Raw genomic sequence first — 14110 nt, forward strand, 5'->3', positions numbered from 1 at the left:
TACCTCTTTTCCATATCCATGGAAAGGAGTCGTTCAGCCACTCTTCGTGTTTCACTTCTATTTTCTTTTTATCCAATGTGTTCCCGAGAGTCATTCCAACAACCCCAGCCAAGGGAAACAGGGGAGTTAGAAACTTACTTGCGTCACCCATAAGCCCTTTGCCGGGGACGGTAATGCTATTACCCTCATCCGCATAGCAAAACATATGATAGGGCTCAGGACAATATTTCATCATATTCCAATCACAATGGCTGTTATTATACGACTGGGCCTTTCTTAACTTTAACCTACAGCCTGGCCTGTACTTTATTTCTACTATTTTCTGTGGTACGGGCTTTTCTCTACTTCCAAAAACGCCTCCGCGCAGCTTAAGAAATTTAGGTGACTCCTCTGCTGACAGAGTAGGAGTACCTGGCCGATAAGTTATCGCTCGTTTAATAACCTTAATCGCCCCCGGTTTTCTAAATTTCCCAAACCCTCGTAGCCGAAAAATTTTAGATGACTTACCCGATGATGTAGTAGGAGTACCTGGCAGGTGGTTGGTGGTCCCATTGGTCCCTGGTCCCTTGCACCGAAAGGTTAAACAGCTCCAACATGGTTCCCATGCTGGCCGAAGTTCGGTACAAGTGTCATTTCGTGAGACCGCCGGGTAGGTGAAATCAGGGGCATCAGGGTCAGTCTCCACCCAGTATCCTCCTGTTGCATCTGGCAATCCTGCACAGTATTCGTTGAAGAACCAAGCAGGATCTCCTTCTCCAATCTGGATCCAAATATTTCTGACAATTCTTTGCTCTCGCTTCTTCAAGCACAACAGGGTAATATTGACTACAGAGTCGTTCGCTGTGTTATCAATCCGTCGAATAACTCGGACTTTACACTTAATCTTTGATTTTACAGGGTACGTTGTGCTTCTTTTCAAAATCTTCATGGATTCATTGTAATACGTGTCGTTGAAGGTGTTGCGGAGGTAGGAATTCACGAGGGCGGTTCTCTCTTCCCTCCATCCTTTCTCACAGGGATTATTCGCTCCGGCACCGCAGGCTTCCCTATTCGGTCCCTTCCTCCTCTTCCATTCTTCACAAACATGCATCACCTCCACTTTCCAGCATGTTTGGTTGGTTATTTTAGTGGTGCCATGCCGTATCTCCACCAGGTCGATGGGATTAATTGGAGCCATGCTGTCGAAGCTGAACCTTCGCCTTCTCTGCGCTCGCAGCCCCAACAAACAATAAATCAATGTTATTACTATCAAGCAAAGTATGGTGGCCAGCCAAACCCTTCCATACACCCAGCGTTGTCTTCGACGGATGACCGGAACGTTCATGTAAACTCTGTCAGCTTCAGGTTGTTCATGAACGGTGTCCAATGGGTCTTCATGTGCTGGAGTATCATAGTGGTTGTCTAGCATTTGGCGCTTTGGTTGGCGTGCAATCGTTCCTCCATCGGGGTAGGCATGCGGTCCTTCACCTACTTCTAAAGTCAGGGGGTGAGGCACGTTTAGAGTCGCAGGTCGGGGTATGTCATAAATCGGGGTTTCGTATCCAGGAGGACTCCATCCTCGGCGCTCGAATCGTTCCCTTGCCTCGGCTGAACAAAGTTTCCCGGGTATTACTAACTTGCCCCCGCTGCCACTAAAATCTTTCTCTTCTTCCATCGCATCTTCGTAGCTTCGTTTCATGCTTTCTCCTGTTGGTCTTGTCTTTTGTGGACTGCTAAGTTTTGAAATCTCATTGGCTCCTCCCTCCTTTCCTTGGGGGTTGGCCTTCATCACATAGTTATTTTATTTTTATTTAAATTGTTTCTACATTCCACTGAGCCAAATTCATCTTAATCTTGATCAAGAGGGGGATTTTTATTATTATTATACTCAATGTACCCCGCACCTCTTAATCATTTTAACTACTTATCTTCATCATACTTGGCCCTCAATTCAGCCATTCTTTCTTGCATTTGATTCTGTCGAAATACTTGGTAGTCAAACAATAGGGCCGTTGAGGGTCCTGGTGACCCCTCCTGCTCAAGGTTCACGGGAGTCCAATGGGACTCCTGAACCTTGGTATCTATTTCCTCGATTTTCTTTTCCAATAGTTTAATTTTTTCTCTCAATTCTTTTTGCTCAGCGATTCTTTCCTGAGAACTCTCAATTAAAGACAACCAATGTGGCCTAAATTGCCCAAGATCTACAAAAAGATTGTGTAGGGCCGGTATTAATGCTCTTAGGAAATGTTCTAATAATTCTCTACTTGTTTCTAACCTGGTTACTCGAGTCTTTAGCTCAGCAATCTCGTCCTCCATCTCCTTCCTGTTGCTACTTTTCAGCGGATGTAGAGGGCCGTGGGTCCTGGTGCCTGTTCCAAAAGCGTGACAGGACTACCTTAAGGACCTTGTGCTCATCAGCCTCGCTATCTTCGCTCGCCTCGCCTTCATACCCTTTTCCTTCTGGCTCCTCCTCATTAGAGGAGGGGTCTTCACTCATCTCTGGCTTTTCCCTCCACGCCGCCTTCGACCCTGCGGCGGGAGTTTCCGGTACCACCCCCTTTTCCGTTTGCTCCTCTTGAGGAAGCACGGAATGGGGGGCCTCTCTATACATTTTTATCAGCTTTTTCCACTTAGGCTTATCGCTATACCGCCATGGGTTTGCCTCATAAAATTTAGGGCACCCACGCAGAGACCAATGCCTTTTGCGGTAGCCTGACAAATTTCCATCACCATCACAACCCGGGTAGGGACATCCAAGCCCCCATCTCTTCTTCGGGCGACCCCTGAGGTCAAAGTCTCCCTTCGACCTGGGTGCCTTGTGTTCATCCTCTCCTAATGAACTCACATTACATTTTTCCAGCTCTCTTGTGGCCACCTGAGCCAATGCCAACAACTTCCCATTACCCTTAGGCTTTACTTCTTCATCTCCACTCTCACTACTACCAACGTATTCTCCATTAAAAGTACAGTTGGGGTGTAACCGTTTGGCTTCCTCCTCTGTACTCATTGACACTGCCATCCCTAACGAGTATATTCCCTCGTAGGGTTTCATAGCCATCATTACTTTTACTTTCAACCAATATATCGGGTCCCCCAAAACCCATCGTCGCGGCATCGCTGGACTCATTTTTACTACTACTGTTTTAGCTTTATATTCCATTCTATCCAATGTAGTCCCCTTTATTATATGACTACCTTCCATATCGCTAATATTCACTGCTTTCTCTTGCGGGACATCCGGCAATGTTTCCATTGAAATGTCCCCTCGAGCCAAAGCAACATTGATTAGCGTGGGCCAGGGGGTTCTTGGTTCCCCCCCGCTTAACACAGGTTCAACGTGAACTAAAGTTGGCACCGCTTCCGAGCCAACAATTACTGAATCCAAGCCATACTTACCTCCATGCGGTGGCCAGTTGTTGTAAAGCAGTGCCTGGAACCTCGGGTCGCGAGTCCTCTCGTTTACTTCCATCGGCCAATAGGTCAGCAAATCGGAACTTAGCGACTTTATCGAAGTTTCTGCTCTAGTTAACTGCCATCCCTCGGCCTCTCCTGCTCTCACTAGTGAACCTTTTCCCATTCTCATCCTACAATGTAGGCAATACAGTATGCTCTCCCCGTCCCACAAACATTCACAATGCTGTGCCTCTGTATTCTCTTGCGGGGCTAAGTCCCACTGAGCATACGCTTTTATCCTAGGTAGGCTTTTTATTCTACAGTATCCACACACCTGTATTTCAAGCACCTTAGCCGGGCCTATTTTACTCAGGTCTGGCTTAAAGCCATCTACCCAATACTTATTGGCTATATTCCACTGTCTCCTCGACTCCTCGTTTCCACTGCAAATTACACAGGTCGAGACAGCCGGTTGCCAACTAAAATCTTCCACTCTATTACTAATATATCCTCTCACTGCATTCGTCCAAAGATTAAATGCCTTACCGACCATTATCACCTTCTCCGTCCTCCGCACGATGACAGCTCCCTTCATCATAACGAGCCTGACAAAGTCCGGAGGGACTGGTTCCATTTTTAATTATTTGTCTTACTCCTTAACTTCAGGCTGAATTAACTGGTATCGGTTTTAGCTGCTCTACCCCTTGGACTCCCTTCTTCTTCAGTCGCACTGTATTTCTGTCTAAAACTTCTTCAACGATGTCAAATTGGTCATATTTCGCTTTCACTGCCTGACTATCAAAAGGACCATGAGATTTTATCCACACTCTCTGTCCTACCTGAAATGGACACTTTCCCTTTTGAGGGTGTTGTGTGCTTTGCATCCGTCCTACCTCAGGAGCGACAAAGGGGCGCTGGTTCAATTCCTCTGAAGGGGAGGGTCTATCTGCTCTGCTCCTCCCATTCAAATCCTTGACCAACTCCACCAATTTCTCACTCCATTCTTTTCCATTAGCATTTTTCCCAAGCCAACTTTTAACTAGACCAATGGTCCTTTCAGCCACGCCGTTAGCTTGAGGGGTGTAGGGCGGCGAATAAGTTCTTATTATTCCCCACCTTTGACACCACCTGTCTATTGTAGCGTTTTTGAAATGAGTTCCATTGTCAGTTCTTAACTCTCTCGGTATGCCTAACCACATACAACCCTCTTCTAGCGTTTTCAGCACGCTATTAGCATTCGCATTACGTACAGCTTTTAAACCAAAATGTCCTGACATCGAATCAACAAGCACAATAAGATATTTCTCACCTTTAGTGCCGCTTACTCCCATGGGGCCTGCTACGTCCATGCAAACTGATGCCCATGGAACAGTGCTTTTAATCGTCAATCCGTCCACTCGCTGTCCTCGGCGTCCTGCATTATACTTATTACACAACTCGCAATTTCGTATAACTGAACGGATTTTCTTTTCTGGGATCCACAGTTCCAGTTTTTCCAGCTCCCTTTTTGTGGGCAAGGCACCTCCATGGCCTAGCGCTTCATGTACGGCCTTAGTCACCTCACACACAAACTCATTTGGGACCACTTTTCCTCCTTTGGGAGTATTGTCCCATTTTTCTGCTCCTACAATTACCAATCTTCTCTCTTGGACGTATTTATCTATTTCATCATTTCCTCTCCAGTGAGCCCCCGCCTTGACGTGGGCTTTCTGGTGAACAACATCGATAGTCATATTCAACCTTAACTCGGCTATTTTCTTCCACAACTCAGCATGAGCAATTTCTTTACTCCTCGCTCCTTCAAACCCATTTTCTTCCCAAATGGATAAGTCCTCTTTGAGCGCCTGAGTACAATAGTGACTATCGGTTATAAGTCTTACTCGACTCACGTGTAATCTTATGGCCTCTAACAATCCTTCTAACACCGCTGTAGCCTCTCCTGCTTGGGCACTACCAGGAGTCTGACCCTTTCGGTGGCATACCTCTTTACCATTGTGTTTCAGGATGAAGCCCCAGTGGGCATTCTGGTCTTCACCCTTTTTAGAACCATCTGTGTATAAAACCCATTCATATGGCTTCTCCTCACCATTTACAGTTTTTGCCTGTTTTTTAGATATGGATTTTGCTGGTCCTATTTCTAAATCGGGGTCTAGCAGGATATCTTCCCACCTTCCCCATCTCACATTAGTCGCTTTAGTACTTTCTAATGTGTCTTTACGCAGGTAGCGATGTACTTGACTCTGCGTAACAACCTTTATGCCTTGTCCCTGGGCTAAGTCTTTCAATGTTCCCCAATATTTAGCAAGAACCGCTAATTCTCTCTCCTCCTGGGGAAACTTTTTCTCAACATTATTTATAGTATAAGTCCACAATGTTACCAAGCCGGCACCTTCATTACTAACACTTACCATTGCATTATCTTCATCACATTGAATCTCGGCAACTAACCTAACCTCCAAACTTCTCGGCTCAAGGCGTATAGCATTTTTTACTGCGTTTTTGAGCCCTTCTAAATTTTCTTGGTCTTTAGCCGACCACGGCCAATCTTTTGTTTTCTTTTCGTTAGGATTTTTACGCAATCGGGCATAAAGGGGTCTCGCAAATTTCTGATAAAACGGAACATGATCTCGAACATAATTACACAATCCTAATACTTTCTGCAGCTCGTTCTCGGACGTTGGCGGCAAAATTTGGTCTATTTTTTCTCGATACGCTTGTGACAGCCCCAAGTCTTCAGACACTTGGAATCCCAGGTAATCTACCTGAAATCTGGCAAGCTGACACTTCTTAAGATTTAGCTTCAATCCTGCCGCCGTCACTCGCTCGATTACGGCCTGCAAAGTTTCCAAATGTTCCTCCTCCGTGTCACTAGCAATGAACACATCATCAATGTACACTGTGACTGGGAGACCTTCCAAAACATGCAAGACAGCTGATTGAAATACGTTCGGAGAATTTTTATACCCCTGCGGCAAGCGCTGCCAAACGTATGCTTTTCCCTTATGCGTAAACGCTGTTTTCCCTTGTGACGCTTTGGCAATTCTCAGGGAAAAGAATCCATTTGCAAGGTCAATACATGATTTATACTTTTTTACTCTTAATGTTTTTAAAGACGCCTGGGGGTTTATGAGGCTCGCTCGGTTAGCCACCGTACGGCGGTTTAGAGCTTTAAAGTTAATGACCGGCCTCCAACCCCCTCCTACCGCTTCAGGTTTTTTAACAGCTTGAATTGGGCTATTGGTAATCGGGTTTAGCTCTTCACGAATAATACCAAGTGCTAATAATTCTTTTACAATTACCTCCATTTCGGCAACTGCTCCGGGGTTGAGGGGATATTGCCTTACGGGCGGATGTACTCCCCCACTTATAGTATGCATGTATTTTGCTCCTAAATCACCGCAATCATTTTTAAAATGTGCGACTGCGGCCTTGTCTAAAATTTCACCTAATTTCTTTTTCCCTTCCAATGTCAATACACTGTCTTGGATTTGTTGGGCTTTTACGGCTGGTACATCTACTGACTTATACCATTCTTGATCAGGTATTATTTTTGTAGGGCCTACTTTCACTAATTTTGATTTTAGTTTTTCCCATCTCTTTTTTGCAACTTGCTTTTGATTTTTGGGCTTTTTCAGTTCTTCTGCATCTTTTAGTGTCAACAAATTGTGCGGTCCCAATACCCACACAATTCCCTTCCACATTCCTACCGGCATTTTGGCTATTGAACCATCAGCTACCATTACTTGCAGGTGTCCAATTTGTTTTAAGGCTTTACGGGTCATGGACACCTCGGCCCCTGTGTCTACTAAATAGGGCACTCCCTCCACCTTAGCATATAGGTTATCCCCTATTCTGTAAACCCCTTCCAGGGTGACCCGTGCCTTTGTCTCCATTATTTGCCAGGCCCCCCGGAGGCTTCAGCCTTGCGAGCCTCGAGGAAGGCCTTCCTTTCTTCTGGGTTCAGTTTGTCAAATTCTTCTTTGGGCATGTATGCCGGACCTGGTCTTCGCGCTGCTGGCTGTTGTCTTGGTTGGGGCCTCGTCTGCTGTCCTGGCTGAGTGGCTGGTCTCTGATTTCCACTCATTCTCTGTTGCTGAGGTCTCACATAGGGGACAGTCTGAACTGGTCGCTGAGCTCCCTGCTGGACTTGCTGTTCGTTCCCTCGGGTGCGACTAGCGATTGGTCCGGTTCTCCTCTTCTCAGCGTTATGCTTATTCAGGCGATCCCACTTCTTAACGGAGGCTTCAATTTTCAGCGTCGTGCTATTTGGAGCCATTTTCACAAAGACAGCTTCGTTCCCTTTGTCCTTAACAATCATCCGCAGCACTTTGATATACCTATTTGGCGATATAACTTCTTTAATTTTGTGCCACACGTTTAGCAGTGAAACGTCCCTTTTGAGTTGCTCCCTAGCTCTGTTAATATGGGCATCTTCATCTTCATCTTCGCCATCCACCCATCTTTCATAGACCTGTTGTGGTGTTTCGTTTGGTCCGACGGGGCTAGCGATGATGTATTGAAGCCATAGCTTCTTCGCGCCATCTCCTCCGGGCGTGTCCCTAATCATGGGCCATGTCTCAACTAAATACTCTTTAGCTGATTCTAGCCTACCTTTTTGGCGAACCAACTCTTTTAAGGTCTTAAACTGCTGCACATCACCCTCTATGTCGTGTGGCTGATTTATTAAATTCGGTACTATTGTAGTTGATCCCAGTTGTGTCATATATTGGGACTGCTGGTTCAAGGAGGCTCTTGGGGCAGCTGGTACCGTTAAAGTAACCGCTGCTCCATCATTATCTGAATCTGAATTCAGGTCATCGTCGGCTCTCAGCTCACATTTTGCTTTATCATTTATTGCTTTTTTGAGCCGTCTTAACATAAAATCATGTGCCACCGCCACGTAACCATCCCTGAAATTCTTAGTCAGGTCTTGGTGAGCAAGTAATGTGGTGTATGGCGGGGCTTGTAAAATGTTAACAGCCTCGCGATAAGTTATTCGCATAGTTAGAGGCATTTTACTATCTAGCTTACTAAGCCAGGCCGGTGGATAAGGGCGATTTACTTGCCCTGCCTCGGGTATGTACGCTTTTCGCCCATCCTTTGTCTCGATCCATCCCCAACTAACATCCCTAGCTATCCTTTCTGAGGACCGGTACACATCAAACGTAGGTTGAGGATTTTTCTTTCTTCTATTCACTGGTCTTGTTACTATTTTTGGGTTCTGGCCGGGGTTGGCCGGGTCATCTTCTGACGAGGTTGAGTCTCGGTCTTCATCAGCGGGATTAGCGCCAATCGCGGTCGGAACAGGAGCTTGCTCTCCACCGTCTTCCTCTTCGCTCCCATCTTCTGGCAGGGGCACCGGCATCATGGGGGGTCGTCCCGGAAAGGGGTCCCGCGCTGTTCCAGGTGTAGACGTGACGGGGCTAAAGGTTACTGTTCCCCTTGGGGCTTTGCTTTTCCCCTTCGGGGCCTGTCTGCTCGGTCCCGCTCGCTCTTCATCCTCTACCACCCGGGCAGCTCCTGACATCCCTCCACTTACCGGGGAAGGCACGGGAGTTGTTTTAACTGGGGATGGGGACTGGGGCGAGTCCCTGAGTTCTCCGGTTATTGATTGCTGGAGCTGCCGCCGTTCACGATCCATCTGCCTAGTACGGGTTAAAATTTCATCTGTCACTGATTTAACCCGCTCCTCTCTCTGCTTTTTTGATATTGCTACCACAAATTCTACTCCCGATGGTGTTGTCACGGGAGTCTTAGCTCTTAAGGTGAAGGCCGCCACAGCTATGGACTCAGCCTGTTGCCACTGCATTTTCCCAGTTTTAATCCAATTTACATCTATCACTACTCTCTCCGCTCCTTCACCTAGCGCTTTGTCAACCCCTCTCTCCAATGCTTTTGCCATTTCGTCCGCATATTGTGACTGCTCGCTTTTAGGGTTCCACTCTGTCCCTGGCACGTGAATTATCATGCCATAGGGAGTGTTCCCGCCACTAGTTTTTGCCGCTATTATTGGCCGCTGATAATTTTTCTGTAATTCCTGTTTAACCTCTGATTCATATTCTTGTCCTGCTTCCTGCCTTAAAATGTTCCTAAGCGCTTTACTATGTGGTTTTAGTGATCTATCTGTAATTATCACTATAGCATCCCCTTGTATTTGCCAGGGGCTCCCCACATAGTGACACAATACCACTCCATTCCCGATTGAAACCTTTTTAGTTTCCTCCGGCAGCCCGCCAAGGGCCGCCGTTCTTATCAGGGGAGTCATTCTCACAGTTATCCCTGAGCTCTCATTCTCCGATGCTCCTGCGTCCTCCTCTACTGGGACACATGAGCCCGTATCATAAAAGCCCTCTTCACTTGCGGCTTCAGCAAACCGCTGCCTCGCCATCTGGAGCTCTCTCAACTCCGGTTGTTCCCAAAGGTTGAGGCTTAAAGCTTCAGTCCCCTTGGGATTTGCCAATTCCACCCTTATGTGCATTTTCTCGGCAAGGGATCTTATCGTCGGGTCCCACTGGACTCCGGTACTAACCACTTCCATCACATTATACACATCCAACAACACAGACCACCAGTGGACCCAAAGGCCCACCGTCCCAGAGGTGCATCCCTCTTGGGGGTGGTTTACCACTACTGTTGCTATGCCCATTATTTCGGGAAATTCGCTCACGAACATTCCCGTTTCCTTCACCGCCCTTTCCACCTCGACTGGGAGGTCTGTCGGACGGATCGAAGGGTTGTTTATCTCCAGGTGCCTTCTGGCTCCTGGTGGCCATCGATCTACACCTTCACCCAGTAGCATAACCACTACCGGTATATCCACTTGTTTTAGAGGACGGAATTCAGGCCTTAATCCTGCTCCCCTCTCCGTAGGGCTGGGGGGCTTTTCCCCTCCATTTTTCCCCGTCAATTTTTCCATTACTTCACTAGCGTGTTTTATAGCCCGCTTTGCTTTCTTATTGTAGGAGTGGAGCTATCTATTTCCGAAGCCTACCCGTGCGCTTTGGGTTTCAGGGACGTACTATAGCTCCTGGTTACTCAGCTCCGTACCCGTGTACGTTGCCTCTACTTCTATCGGGACTACCGCGTTCGGGTTTCCTACCTTAACTCGTAGGCGGACGTCCTCTCTTAAACGGTGGGGTGTACTGTCCTTCCAAATCGGTTGTAATCCTCTCCGCTTCCCTTTTCCGAGATCCGGCTATCTTCTTGTGCCAATGGACACTCCTGTCAGAACCGAAAAAGGCTGCCTCCACTAGAACATTAGTCTAGTGGAAACTCCTACCTTTTCTCCTTGGTTCTCGACGACTTTCTTCTTGTGCCAATGGACACTCCTGTCAGAACCGAAAAAGGCTGCCTCCACTAGAACATTAGTCTAGTGGAAACTCCTACCTTTTCTCCTTGGTTCTCGACGACTTTCTTCTTGTGCCAATGGACACTCCTGTCGGGAACCGAAAACTTAAAATTTCCGCAAAAATACAAGGAGGAAAGGCAGGGGATGGGGGATCAGGGTTATGCCTGTAGCGGCGGCAGCCTCGGTCAATGGGTCCGCTATCAAAGAAAAGGGACCATAAATATTCTCGGGCACCCCGCAATAACCAAGCAAAGAATATGGTAGATTTGCTATAAATGGGTATCTATAATGACAAGCCACTAACATGGGCAACCGCACCCAATATGGAAGGCCTAAATACCGTAGACCATAGTTTATCATCACACTACTAAAGGAGACTCCTTCTCCCCGAGCAGCTCTCCACCATTAACTCTAACTGTTCAAGCCCTCCTCCTCTTCGTGGGCGGGCTTGAACCACCCCTTGACTCAGCCCCTCCCTCAGGAATGCGCGGCGCAACGCGCTCTACCAGGTACACTATCAGTACCTTCACAGCCGACCAAAGCAGCAGGTCGCTGTAAAAGCCCATTCACTTTAAATGGCTCTCTCACACTCAGCCTCTGTTTGAGTGTAAGTCTCCTGGGGGGGCCAGTCACCGTTCCTTTAACACAAAATAGTACAATCAACTTCAATTCAAAAATCACACTAGATTTTCACAATTAAAGCAGTTCTTTCCCATGAAACATTTTCATCAAAGAGACTAGTTTTGTGTTAGCTCAGGGTCGTCTGACATGACAATTTATCAGCGAGATCGCCGTCAGCTCTAAGCAGCGTGCCCACCACTCAGAGCCGCGCTCACTCGGGTTCCTGTTTGGGCTTCGATCGACCCCGATTTTGACAAAAATGAGTCAATCGTCGCCCCACGTTGGGCGCCACATGTCAACTTCCGCTTACCCGCAGGACTTAAATCGGGAAATATGTCCTGATCGACTCTCCAATCAAAGGGTCAGTAATTCCCCCTTTCCCTCACCGGCTCTAAGGCGTCAGCGTGAGGGGACGGGAATTAGTTAAGCCGATACATCAAAGTGGACTCACCTAGGTTTGTTCACTGTCTTCTTATCATGAGGCCAATCCGTTTTCATCCACCTATCAATCCTGAATGAGCAACCACACAGAACCCAGGAATAATAGACTGAACACCTCACTTACTTGGCAGCTCCACTTCTCTTAGTTGTTTGCATTTGTTATTGACCTAGTCATTTAATAATCCTTGTTAGGATCATACGGACTTGTTTCATATCAAGCAGGAGTATTTGACTTTATTAATACAAATGGAGACATTCATTAGATGTTATTAGAATGCACTTACCTCTTTCCAGACGTCCGTTGCTGCTGTCCGTCTCGAAGAAAAATAATAGGGTCTTATAAATCGACCTGGACTTATTAAACGTCCGAAAGAAATAAAACAAAAGTGAAATCAAATAACTAAACCAAAATTTATGTTTCAAGGGTCTTATAAAATGACCTGGACTTATGAAACGTCCGAAAGAAATAAAACAAAAATAGAAATCAACAAATAAACAAATAAACTAAATAATTCACAATCGGTTTTTAAATCCTTTTATTAGGTCTCATAAAATGACCCCGGACTTATAAAATGTCCAAACAAAATAGAATAAAACCGAAAGAAACAAATAAAATAATTAAATCAGAAATTGTCTTTCAATTATTTTATTTCAAATAATAATATGAATATAAAAAACAGTTTCCAAATCCTTTAATGAGCGCCCGCCAAACGCGAGACACAATTATAAATCACAAAAATCACAAATACAATAAAAATTAAAATTAATAAAATATAGAATGAAATAGGAAAAGGGAAATCAAACATAAATATTTAAACCTTTGATAAGAGCCTTCTAAGATTGATCACTTCTCAAAAGAGCTCAAGACCTGAATTTAAAATAAGACGTTTTTGGCTAAAAATTAATCTGAAGACATGGGAGTGTGTTAAATGGCTCCGTCCCTACACGCGATTAACCGTTCATAACTTCCTGCTAAACATCTTATTTAATAAAGCATTTTACTTTACCCAATTTGGTGAGAAAAGTCCCGGTCGCGACTAACAGCCAAAGGTCCTTCGAAAAAACCTAAGTCCTATCACGCCGCTGAACAGTCCTCCAGTGACACACTCCATACAGGTTCATCGCAGGGAGAAGTCGAAGAGCAGAGCCCCGATCCTCGCAAGGGACGGTCTTTTATAACCTTGGTTGCGTGTCACTGTTTCCTCTTGGTGAACGTGTCCTTCCGCGTGTCTTGGGGGATTTCCAGTCTCTTGTAGTCTCTTCACATATCAATGCGCCGAGACGAGTTAGGACTTGTTCACAGTCTCCACACAGTTGAGTGACAGGCGCGCAACATTGGAGCTCAATCTTGCACCAGCGCACACAGGAAACTGTTGAACCAGGTTGCGCTCTGTGGCTTGCGTAGCTTAGCAACCAGTTCCTGTTCTTCAAACAGGAAATTCATCGTGCTGCTAAAGTCTCAGTTACAATTCAACGGTCTTGGCTCTTATTTGATAGTCACACACATCAAATCAACATAATGTATGATAATGTTCTAAACATAACTAAGCAAGCATGAATAACATGTATATACATGACATGTTAAATCCCAAATTCTCTCAGGGAATCTTAACAGGCTGATTCTATTTCATGTTACACATCTTGTATGACAATGTCAGGAGAAAACATTTGCATACAGGTAATCTTTACACTCAATGCAGTTACAGCAATCTTATAAGCGATTAACAGACAGTATCACTCGTAATTAAAAGAAAAGACAGCAAAGCTTCATAGTGGCTTCAATGTGCTGTAAGCATTGATCCCTAATTCAGGCTAACAATTGTCGAATATAAATTGTGTGTGTGTATTATTACTTAATTCAGGATACCTTTTATTTACTTTTAATTTAATTTGGCATAAAGGATGACCGGTCCTTGCTAAGCAGGCGGCTCTGGTTGTACAGGTTTGGCGGCATCTGGTGGTTACTTTGAGGAACTACACCCAGAGGCCAAAGTTTGATTATCAGCCCTATAAACACCAATTCCTCAATCTTATGGACACCAATTGATCTCTAACTTAGAATTGAGTTCAGTCCATTAATTTATTATCTTATTTTACACGATATGGCGCTACATCTGACCCACTCAACCCCGCTCAATTCAACACATGCTAATGCTAAGTTAGCATGCTGATGCTAAGTTAGCATGCTAATGCTAATGTTAGCTTAGCATGCTAATCCTCATGCAAAGTTAACATGTAGGAAGTGACCCAGAACGGACCAGTGCATTCGGCTTTCCACCTTGCAAGAGTCAGCAGTCACATCCAAAATTTCCGCGGGAATTTTTCTAG

Source organism: Festucalex cinctus, chromosome 18 (assembly GCF_051991245.1).
Source record: "Festucalex cinctus isolate MCC-2025b chromosome 18, RoL_Fcin_1.0, whole genome shotgun sequence".
In the NCBI taxonomy this organism is placed as follows: Eukaryota; Metazoa; Chordata; class Actinopteri; order Syngnathiformes; family Syngnathidae; genus Festucalex; species Festucalex cinctus.